The following is a 12,115-nucleotide window of genomic DNA, read 5'->3' on the forward strand; positions in this document are numbered from 1 at the left end:
CTCCTTGCAGCTCCAGTCAAACAGATTCAGACTGGCTACCAGAACCTATAGTCATATGTAAAAAGAAAAGGCTTATCTCTCTATTTAACTAACCATTATGTCTTCAGCCACAGGCCTTTGCTCTTTTGTGCTAGGTTTATCTGATAACATTCTCTCTCTTTGCTGTGATCCAATCTCAGGAAGTTTAAAATCAACACATACAGATAGCTTAGAAAAAGCACTGGGACAAGTGAGATTCCTGTGAATTTTGGGCTTGTTCCAAATCCCATAGAAGTTAATGTGAATCTTTCTATTAATTTCAACGGACTTTGGATCAGGCCCTTCAACAGGAAGCTAGGGTCAGGGTAAGAATCTGCACCTTCAAGAAAGAGTAAGAAAAATTAATCTTTTGTTTAGAAAATCATATGTGAACTCATAGCTAAGTTGGCAATGCTGGGGGCAGACTGGAGAGGGGAGGGAAAGGCAAGAAGAGAGTCTTAAGTTTATATGTGTGTCTTAAATTGGTTTTAAAGGGGGCAGAGATCAGCATTCACGTCGCACTCCCCATCAGTACCTGGCCCGAGCCAGGAAAGCTAATGATCCAACCAGCAAAACAAATTTGGTGATGAATCCTAGTCACGTACCACCCGAGGCATGTTGTGCACATGCTAAGAAGAATTCATTTCAAGGTAATAAAGAGAAGGGGTGGGGTGCCGGAGCCGAGAGGAGAAAGTACACAATTCTGAATATTTTGCAGTTAAAGCACCACTAATTGTGCAAGCTGGCCAAGTTTTGCTTAAGATTTCTTGTTTGCATCCCAAAAACCCATTGTGCAAAACTCAGATACAGGCACACTTCTGAAAATGTGCCCCATACAGCCCTATGGACAGGGCCCGCTCCAGGCACCAACGAAGGAAGGAGGTGCCTGGGGCAGCCAATAGAAAGGGGCAGCACTCCGTCCGTTATTGGGGGGCACATCCGGGCCTTCATTCCCTCCCTTCCTCTTCGGCGGAAGCTCAATCGGGTTTTTGGTGGTTTTTTTTCCCTTCACCGCTTGGGGCAGCAAGAAAGCTGGAGCCGGCCCTGTCCATGGACACCCTTTTGCTAATTCCTGCAGCATGCAGTGCTGCAGCTGGTTGCAAAAGAGGCGACACTCAGCAATCTCCTGTGGATTCTCCTAGAACAACTGTCAGGGCATTTCAGTGATTGCCAGCTCCAAAGCCCATTGTAATCACTGGGAGTCTTTCCATTTATTGACAATGGGCTTGGGCTAAGGTGCAATATATACACTGAAGGAATTCCACTGCCCCACCTTCCTTAGATGCTGTGGTTTTGTCTGTAATAATAATAAATGGGACAGATGCTGCTAAGATTTCAATCCAGACCATCAAAATCGTTAGAATGTGAGGGTGAAAGGCCGGGCAGCTTACAGAGCCACCCATCAGACATTTCTACAGGACCCAAAAAAATCAACTTGAAATGAACGAATATGTGACACTTACCTGCTTTGTTTTCCCCTTTCTGTGTTGTGATTGTTCTGGAGAAGAAACACTCTCCCCCTGCAGAGCAAAATACAGTCATTTCAGTGTATCTTTCAGCACATGCCACCGCACGATTCTCCTGAGTTATTTTCTCATCATTAATTGTTCATTAGTTGGATAAGATTATTTCTAGGATAAACTGATGAATCAGCTCCACAGGAGTTCAAGGGAAAAGCAGTGTGAAACCTTGATCCTGCCGCTAAGGTCAATAGTCTGGGCTGGCCCTGGTGCGAGTGAGTGGAATTTGGTCCATTGTGCTGTATAAGTAGCTCAGGATTAATATGATAGGAAACAAATAGGTCAGGGCCACCAGTAATTCCACTTTTTATCAGGATTATTGAAGGACCTGGGGAGATTAAAAACTTTTTAAGATGCCAACGGGAGAAAAAAATCTGTTCTATAAATTAATATATGATTTTGTATCAATATTGTTGGGGCCAAGTCATGATACAGGCTGTTTTTATTTTAGTGATTGTGGCAGTGTTACTCCTGGATCTGCAGCAACCCACTGCTGTAGCCCCATTCAGTCACAAAACAGGGTTTATTGGGCCGTCTCCCCCTTCAGGCAGGCCACCACCTGCAGCAGTCTTACGCAGCAGCAAGGGGCAAGTCACGGGTAGCACATCACACCCAGAGTCCTGCATCAGGCCTACCTTCTTTCAGGGGGGGCTCTGGCAGGCAGCAGTCTCTAGTTAGTTCCTGGCCACAGACAGCAGCGACATCACTTCAGATAGTTCTGGGAGGAGGCAAAGTCTGTATGGAGGGGTGGCTGGGTCAAATTTAACTAGTGTTGTGACCGTACAGTGGAAGCGACCCTTCATACTGCTCTGGCAGCAGCTGTACTGATTAGGGTTGCCAACCCTCCAGGATTGTCCGGGAGTCTCCAGGAATTAAAGAATACTTTTTAATTAAGCATTATGTCATGTGATGAAACCTCCAGGAATACTCCCAACCAAAACTGGCAACCCTAGTACTGATGTCATGCAGGTCCACTGCTTAAAAGCGTTGGGGCAATGCCCCCTCCCCCCTACTCCACAGCCTGAAACTTTGAGCAAAAACCTTGGGGGGACTCACTCCCCACCCCAACCCTAATTGCTGCCAGCTAGGCTTCTTCTCTTTTGCTTTCCCTCTCAGCCAGATCCCAAATGAGCTAAGCTGTCCCCTATTAACTCCTCCCTCCAGCCCGCTGCCTACTGCCAGTGTAGTGAGTCAGAGCTGATTAAGACCTCAGCAGCTTGTTAGCCCTCTCCTGGGCATTTGTATTCCCCCATCACAGTGCTATTCAATTTAAGACTGGTTCATCTAAAGCAAAGGGGCTCATTCTCTTCTTGAAATGCAGGGATGAAATACATACACTGATTCATGGCTGAAATTCTCCTTCCTGATCTTCATAGCAGATCTCAGCTGATATAGCATTTGTTATACATGACCAGAAACCTCATTTTCATGAAAGGAAGCAGCTCTACCATGCTGGTATGAGGAAAACATTCTCCCCTATATAAGGCCCAATCTTCAGAACTGTGAAAATACAATCTTGCTATGACATACCTGTTTGATTTCGAGCAGCTCTTGACGAAAACTTGGGAAGTTATATCCATATATACCTTCAGTCCATGGCAGAACTTTCAATGAATGAGCTGGCAGATGGCCCAGAATGTGCTATAGTTAACCAGAACTGCATTAATTTGCTGAACTGGAAGGCTACAAGTGGCTAATACATCCACAGAGACAGAGTGACCTTGTTCTGTGAATAAAGGCTTTGGGCTGCCATTGACTTCAGTAAAAAGAACAGGAGTACTTGTGGCACCTTAGAGACTAACAGAATTATTAGAGCATAAGCTTTCATGAGCTACAGCTTATTTCATTGGAAATTGACTGCAGTGGGCTTTGGATCAGGTCCTTTCTCAGCAGGGATTTGGATTAGCTGTGTTAATTCACAAGAGTCAAAGCTACAAATGAGTTCTACTTGAAGCTCATTGGTGGGGCAGGGCCTGAGTGACAGGGGAAGATTGATACTAAACTGACCCAAAAATACTGAACACAGAGAAGGTGGAGAGTGATATAAGGATGATATTTTACCTAACGATAGAACTTGTCATCGGAGGATGGTGCACAGTATTATAACAAACCTCAAAGCACTCTGTAGGTAAGTGCTATCTCCCTTTTGTAGATGGGAAGCTGGGACTCAGAGATGTGAAGGACCTGGTTCGTTGAGTTACTAGCCACCCACAACTCCCACTGAACTCAGCCAGAGCTAGCATGGTCCACCTCTCAGAAAAACCAACCTTGAGTGACTTGGCCAAGCGTGCAGCAAGTTAGTGATAGAAACCAGTATCAGATCAGAGTTCCTGATTCCCGCACCTGTGTTCTAACCACTAGGCCATGCTGCCTACTGTATGTGTCATTTCACATTCTTTCTATAAAGACACCTTTCCGCTCCTCCCTAGAATGATGCAACAAGCCAGGGCAGAGCATGAACTCAGCAGGTTACAACAGAAACATTCAGCTTCCCCTTCTTCAAAATGGCTTTATTTCAGACCAGAATTGAAGAGCTTTTGAGCAGGATAAAAGAAAACCAATCAGTCAACAATTGTAGGCCTGTTTTCCCTTTCTTTTTATACTGTGGACAGGGGAAGCCCATCAGAGGAGAGGGCTCTGATTAGCCAATGAATTTGTTCTTAAACAGCAGCATATGAGTGTGATATCAGAGTTGAAATCTTCTGTCCCAATAACCATGTGTCTAAGTTGCAGGCTTAACCCATGTTGTTACGCATGGTTTAGTCCTAACCACATTATCATCCACACATAAAACCCTTAAACTCATGCTTGTATATGTTTTAAACTTGGGCACTCTTGTACAGCTGCGGGTCTGGAGTAAAGCCTGTGTTTCATATTAAGGCATGTTCCAAACTGTCCATTTTGCAGTGAAGATGTAGCTAAAGCATGTGTTGCTGACGTCATGTTCAGTTAATCCTCCAGTGCTGACCCACAATTCCCAGGCCTGTTTGTTCTGGTCCTTCTACCCACTCACTTCCCATACCACATGTGATCCAAGGTGGATTCCAAGTGTGGGAGAGGCAGGATTTAAACATGCAATTAGCACTTAATATTAAAAAATTGCACTTATTAAAAAACTCAGGATAATCAGGATTACATTCTTAGCAAGCAAGAGTGCATATCCCGCTCTCTGTGTAACTCTGCCACCCCTGTAGACTCATACAGAGTTATACCAATGCTAGCATTACAGCAGTGTCCCAGATAGTCTGAATTAAAAGAACAAATGGACGTATCAAGTGAAATCCCTTGGGAAATCAGTACTTCTCCTGGTCCTGATGTCCAGGCTGAGGAGAGGAAGGAGGGGGAACCTGGTCTGCCTTCTAGTTCAGCATACTGTTAATATTTGCCCAAATTTTACCCCCTCTGGCAGGTAATTCTTGAGAATTATTTATACAGGAGAAACTCAAGACGGTCAGTGTTATCCCTGGGCAGGGCAAACTTCTCATAGCCACCCCTATAACTTACTAGCCCTCTCCAGACCTCGCTATGCTGTTCAGTAAGTGAACAATGAAAAATCTCCTTTGCACAAATAGATGGAATACAACCACTAGCCTGGAAAAGCTGCTCCCTCCTCCACTTTGGGACTTCCAATCAATTAATATCCTCTAAGGCTTCCCTGGCCTGAAATAATGATAAAACTACTACTGGTGACAGGCCCCTGCCCTAAATCACCCCCAGCCCCATTTTTTAAAAATGGAAATAAATCAGAAATTCTGACCAGAGTGTGTCTTTAGGCTGGGTATGTGGCTAGAAGGAGCTTCTGAACAGGTCAGTAAAGATGGACTAAATAAAAGCACACCAAACCGATAAACATAGAAACTATGGCTTTGCCAGGATGGTGAGATTCTTTTCTTCCACCATGCCCAATGGACAAAACATAACACACACTTTCATTTCCTTTGCAGGAACTTCCAGCTCAGTGGGAATGAGGCACCAGGACTCTTGAGGCACGTTCATCCAACAAAGTGGAAAAAGGAAGAGGCTCACAGATGACATTGGGCGCAGGTCAGACAAACACCTGGAGTGCCCGAGGAAAGGAGGAGCAAAACAGGAAGCAGGAGGGAGAGCATGGCTGCTCGTGTTCCGCCTAAGCATGAGTAAGGGATCAGGACAGAGTGCAGCACAGGGGGCTGTTTGAGCAGCTGCTCACCCTGTTGGCCACCACTTCCCAGCCCGCAGCTCCAACCCCATAAGCAGTGCCCATGGGCTCTCCTCCATGCTACTACATCCACCTTGCAGCCAGTACAGCCACTTGAGAGCCCTGTGGCTTGGGGTGGGCTATGAACAACTCCGTGAACTGGAATGGGCAGAGGTACCCTCTTCCCTCCACCCTGTCTAACCCATTCAGCAGGGGGAAGAAGAAGACATACTCTTTTGACATCCAGTTCCACTGCCAGGGAGACTGCACAGTTTGCACTATAGCTAGTGGCACAGTTTTGCACTCTGTTGCACTTTCTTACCCGTTTACATCATTATTTGTGGACAGGCAGCTGGGATGCCTGCAATGGTCATCAGAATACTTTGGGTTATTTTAATACTTTTGTTTATAAATTGGTTTGGCTGTACAATACAGTTGTGTCTGAGTGCTTGGAAAAGAAGGCAGTTGTAGCCAAAGCTTTTAATAGAGGATCAAACTCTCCGACAATCACATAAAACCAATACCAAAAACAATAGCAAATCAGGAAAATAACAAATACATTGATATGCGTAAGACAAAAATACATAGCTTTGCATCCCCCCACCACAGCATCACATTTCCTCACCAATGTCACCCCAAAATTAAAGGTACAGGTGCTCAGTGTGTCCCTAGATTCACTTGCTGACCTGGACCGAGACCCAGAGATGATAGGTGCACTTTCTGGTTGCCTGTACCAGGCCTGCAAAATGACAGTGTCCTGAGCCCACACCAGGCAAAAATGTTTGCCCTTATTCATGCATATGCTGAGCAAAGCACAATAATACATAGGGCACTAGCTGCATTGGCATCCAAACAGTTCTGTATGCAGTGCCAGCCTGCATTCGGCCTGCCAAATGGACACCCAGCACCATCCTGCAATTGCTCGGTATGTAACTGACCTTTCTTTTGTCATGTTTCCTGAGGTCAGGGTATATTTTGGAGGGAATTACGTCCCTTCTTGTCCAAACGAGTAAATGTCAGATCTTCTCAGCACCCTGGTTTCAGGCCCCTTTCCAGTACATCCTATGTTTGTGGTCATGAACCTGTCTCTGTGGCTGACGAAGGCCTGCAGAATGATCGAGTAGCATCCTTTGAATCTGACATATTCATGTGCTCCTTGTCACAGTTGAACTATGGATATGTGAGTGCCATTGAAGGCTCCAGCACAGGGTGGGAAACCCATTCTCTCAAAGCCAGATATTTTTCCAGACACATTAACAATGTCCACCACAGTATTAATTGCCTCACAAATCTCAGTCACCACAACCCCAAGAGTTGACTTGCCAACCCAACTCCAAACTGGTTGGATATGGAACTATAGCAGTCTGGGAGCCAGAATACAGATGGCAATAGCAACCTGCTTCTGGTCCAGTATAAGGGCCTGCCTCAATTGTGTGTCCTGCTGCTGGATGGTTTGGCAAGCTTCTCACACAGCTCCATGAAGGTCTGCTTCCTCTTGTGGAAGTTCTGGAGCCACTGCTGGTCACCCCAAGTTCACATGATGATCTGATCCCACCATGCTGTGTCAGTGGCCCTGCATCAGAAGTGCTGGTCTACATATGGGAAGTTCACAGTGATTGCAATATGCAATGGGTGTCTCCAATCTGCCATGAATGAACTCCCCTCTGAGACCTGCCGCCACCTTCCAAGGGGCAAAACTGCTGCTGTAATGTCATCAACCATCTCACAGAACCTCTAGCTGCACCCTGCTCCAATAAAAGTTCAGCCACAAGCAGTTCTGGGTCCACGGCATGGCACTGGCTGGAATGGAGAGAAGCGAGGAGTGTACAGAGCCACAAGCGCCCCAGCTAGATGTGCTGGTGGACTAAGAAGACTTCCACAGAGAGGCCCAGGAGGGACAGACAAATCCTCCACAATACACCGCTAACCAATGGCGAAAGCAGCTCAAGCTAGTGAAGTGCTAAGAGCCCTGGGATACACATACATGGATCAAACCCATGTAACTGCAGCACTAGTGTGACTGCAGCTACATCAGTATGGTCATCTGTGGCTCTGCAGCATGGCTGCTCAGACGCATGCTTGGCAAGCACTGATCTACCTGCACAGGAGCCGAGACCAGGGTACATTCTGCTGTGCTGACATTCCCTCAGAGGGAAATTTTGCCGTTAGTACATCGCAGCTCAGCAAGTGGCCTTAAAAGCTTTGATTTTATGAGGGTTCTGTCTGTCTACTGAACAGAAAGATTATTTTAGTTCATGGTCACATTTACAGTAGTACTCACCACTTTTATTTGTTGATGGCACTAAAATGTGATTATTATGCAATTCACCTTTCACTGGCAATGGAACAAAGGCCGCACTGGATCTTTTACAACCATTTAATTGCGATGATTTTTATTCTTCCTAGTAGAGGAATTTGAATTGCAGGCAGTTTATCCACTGATGACTTAATTCAGTCTTCTGATATGCACGTACACCACCTCCCACTGATTTTAATGGGAGCTGCAGTAGCAGAACTGAGAGGAGATTTGGGCTTTTAGAGTTTCACATATGACAATAACTTTCTGAGGAAAGATCTGCTGGGACTTCACCTGGTGTGCATGCCTCTTTTTCCAGTAAGGATGATCTAAATCCTGTGAGGGAACATGCCATAATTTACATACAATAACCTAATGCTGTGCCAATGTCAAAGAAACCTTTATAAGCGATATATTTTGTGCGGTTGTGAACTTTCACAGTAGGTCCACTGTGGAAATTCTATCTTGGTTAAAACTATGAATAACAGATGGTTGGATAAAATGACCTATAACAAAGGATGGTGATGCCCAAAGGTACAAGTGGCCCCTGTTAAAAACCCAGCATTCTCTGTTAATCACCACATCAGGGAATCTGAGATACTTGATTATGTGCTATTCTCAGCATGGGGAGATCTTGCTGAGTGATAACTATTGGAAAAATGACTTTTCAAATAGCAATTAATTGTGACAGTTCGCGTAGATGCTTCCATTCATTTTTGCCCCTCATTACCATTTCAGAGGGCAGGCCTCAGACTATGTTGTCACATCTCTAGGATGTTTGGTACAGCACTGCCAACAGTGAACCTGAAAATGGAGTTAGCACCTGCAGTATGTGTGATTTACAGATCTCAACCTTCCTGTAAAACAAGTAAAAACAGCCATGCACTTCATCAAGATAGAGAGCACAATGACTCACCCGCTAACATTCTACATCTGAGATGACACAAAATGGCATCTCCCTCACAGCTGCCCCTGAAGAAGACAGGAAGACCGTTCTACATTTAAAGGAGCAATACACAGAAAAGAGAATGACAACATTTTATTTCAGGTACCATAGCTAGATACGCCACACAGACAAGCATTACCCAGAAACTCAGAAGTGCAGTTAGCTTTGGAAAGCAGCATGCCCCTAATAGGTTTTACTGAAGTGAAGAGAGATGGGGTGGGAAAGGAAAAAGGGAGAGGACTCAAATGAAAGGGAGATGATTTACTAATAAGGTAAAGGGAGCTAGGATTTGCTAATTCCACATGGGCTAAGAAATTCTCAAAACACAGTTAAAGTTAATGGGAGGGGATTTTCAAAGGCACAAATTACAGTTAGGCACTTAAGTCCCACTTATCTGAAATAAGAGTTGAGTTCCAGAGACCATTTGTGCCTTTGTAAATCTCCCCCAACCTGTCCCTCTCCATCCCAAACTTTCTAGAGCCTCTGAACTCAAGGAAGCCAAATTAGGCCAAATTTTGTCTTTATTTTTATTTATTACTATATTGGAATCTCAGCGTGCTAGATGCTGTGCAAACAGAATGAAAAGACAGTCCCTGGCCCAAGCTTAAAGTCTAATTCGAATATTTAACTAACTTTTCCTTGTGGTTCCTTTTCATAGCAATCACAGCTGTTTGTGATTGCTTTTTAAAAACATGGCCTTATGTGCAGCTGTTAAATGTCACTGATGAGGGTGTCACTTCTCTTCCAGTTCTGCTTGGTTTAATAAATGATCATCATCGTATGGTGGGGGTTTCATCCATACCATACTGAGGAAAAAAATGTTACTAATATAGATTTTTTTTCATCTTAAAAGTGACTGTAGTATGTATGTAAGGTGACTGTGAAGATATGCATATATTTTGTAAACTGTAGCAGGAAGCCAGGCAGGAGGGAGCTGGGGAAGGTTCTAGGCCAGGGGTTGGCAACCTTTGGCACGCTGCCCATCAGGGTAATCCGCTGGTGTGCCGTGAGACATTTTGTTTACATTGTGTCAAGTATCAGGGGTTAGATTGAGTGAGATGGGTACCCAGAAGTCACCTACTACAGGACAGGCCCAGCAAGGAAAATAACAGAACACCATTGGCCATCATGTACAGCCCCCAGCTAAAACCTCTCCAGCACATTATCAACAATCTACAACCTATCCTGGAAAACGATCCCTCACTCTCACAGACCTTGGGAGGCAGGCCTGTCCTCATTTACAGACAGCCCCACAAACTGAAGCAAATACTCATCAGCAACTACACACCACACCACAGAAACACTAACTCAGGAACCAATCCGTGCAGCAAACCTTGTTGCCTACTCTGTCCCCATATCTACTCTAGCGACACCATCTGAGGACCCAACCACATCAGCCACACCATCAGGGGCTCATTCACTTTCACGTCTACTAATGCCCCTCTGCCATGTACATTGTCCAAATAGGACAGTCCCTATGTAAAAGAATAAATGGACACAAGTCGGACATCAGGAATGGTAATATACAAAAGCCAGTAGGAGAATACTTCAATCTTGCTGGACATTCTATAACAGATTAAAAAGTAGCTATACTTGAACAAAAAAAACTTCAGAAACAGACTTCAAAGAGAAACTGCAGAACTAAAATTCATTTGCAAATTTAACACCATTAATTTGAGCTTGAATAGGGACTGGGAGTGGCTGGCTCACTACAAAAGCAGCTTTGTCTCTCCTGGAATTGACACCTCCTCATCTATTGTTGGGAGTGGACTACATCCACCCTGATCAAATTGGCCCTGTCAACACTGGTTCTCCACTTGTGAGGTGTCTCTTCATGTGTCAGTATATAATGCCTCCATTTGTAATTTTCACTTCATGCATCTGAAGAAGTGTTTATTTTATCCACGAAAGCCTATGCCCAAATAAATCTGTTAGTCTTTAAAGTGCCACCGGACTCCTCTTTGTTTCTGTTTACTTTGACTGTTCGCAGGCACAGCCCTCCGCAGCTTCCATTGGCTGGGAACGTTGCTCCTGAGGCAAGGGTGGCCCTGCTGCTGCTCCTAAGAGGAAGAAGATGCCCCATGCTGCCTCTCTGGAAGGGGATCCCCATGCCACCACAATTCCAAGTGCGGGAGGGGGCAAGACCAAGGTCCCAGATTGCTTTAATCTGGCCTTGCCTTCCCTACAAACCTCAGTAGCTTTACTGAACAAGCTAGACCTGATTTTTTTTGGACTGCTCCCTCTGTGAGCATGGTGGTTAGTAATGCTTTTATATTGTCTTTTGGTTCATGTTCTATAAATTGTGCTGAGGAACAACCACCGCTGGGGCAAAGGGTGAGGGAGGGAATTGCTTATGATCATATAAATCACCTACTCTTCCATCTGGGATCATACAATATTCCTGTGGCAACTACAGCAACTTCTTCCATGGAAAAGTACTGGAAAAATACTTCATGCATTTTTAGCCTCTTTTCATGCAAAGTAGCAACCAGCAACAAGAAGGAGCCAGCACCAGGGACTAGATACACAAAGGCAGTTAGATGTTACAACACCCCACCAAGGAGTAGAATTCTCAGCTCTGAGTTAAGTTCCCAGGCTCCCTGCACAATGCATGGAGAAAATTAGGCTTGTGAGGAAGGAATCCTTAGAAACCTGCAATCCAACAGGGAAGCCGCCAAAGCTAGCCAGGAATGAAATGCAAAGGAAAGGGGAGTGGCTTATAGCCCAAACTCAAATGGTATTTAGGCTTCTAACTTCCATTGATCAGGGCCTCAAGGTGACTAAATTGACAGGCAGAGGAAGGTGCTTCCCTCTGCTCAAGATAGTTGGGGTTGGTCCTGCTTTGAGCAGGGTCTAGGACTAGATGACCTCCTGAGGTCTCTTCCAACCCTAATCTTCTATGATTCCATGAGATCCTCAGCCATGAACCATCTCCTGGTGTTAAACACATATGCCAGGTCAGCTGCTTAAGTAACCCATGCCCTAGCAACTGAAAATCAGCAAGAGACACCTACTCTGTTATAGCCAGCAGGCCAGTAGTTAGGCCACTCACTCAGGATGTGAGAAACCCGGCTTCAAGCCTGATTTGGAACATGGACTTGACCACGCATCTGAGGTGAGTGCCCTACCGAGCAGGCTATTGGCTATTCTGGGGTAGG

This window comes from Lepidochelys kempii, chromosome 4 (genome assembly GCF_965140285.1).
Source record: "Lepidochelys kempii isolate rLepKem1 chromosome 4, rLepKem1.hap1, whole genome shotgun sequence".
NCBI lineage: Eukaryota > Metazoa > Chordata > Testudines > Cheloniidae > Lepidochelys > Lepidochelys kempii.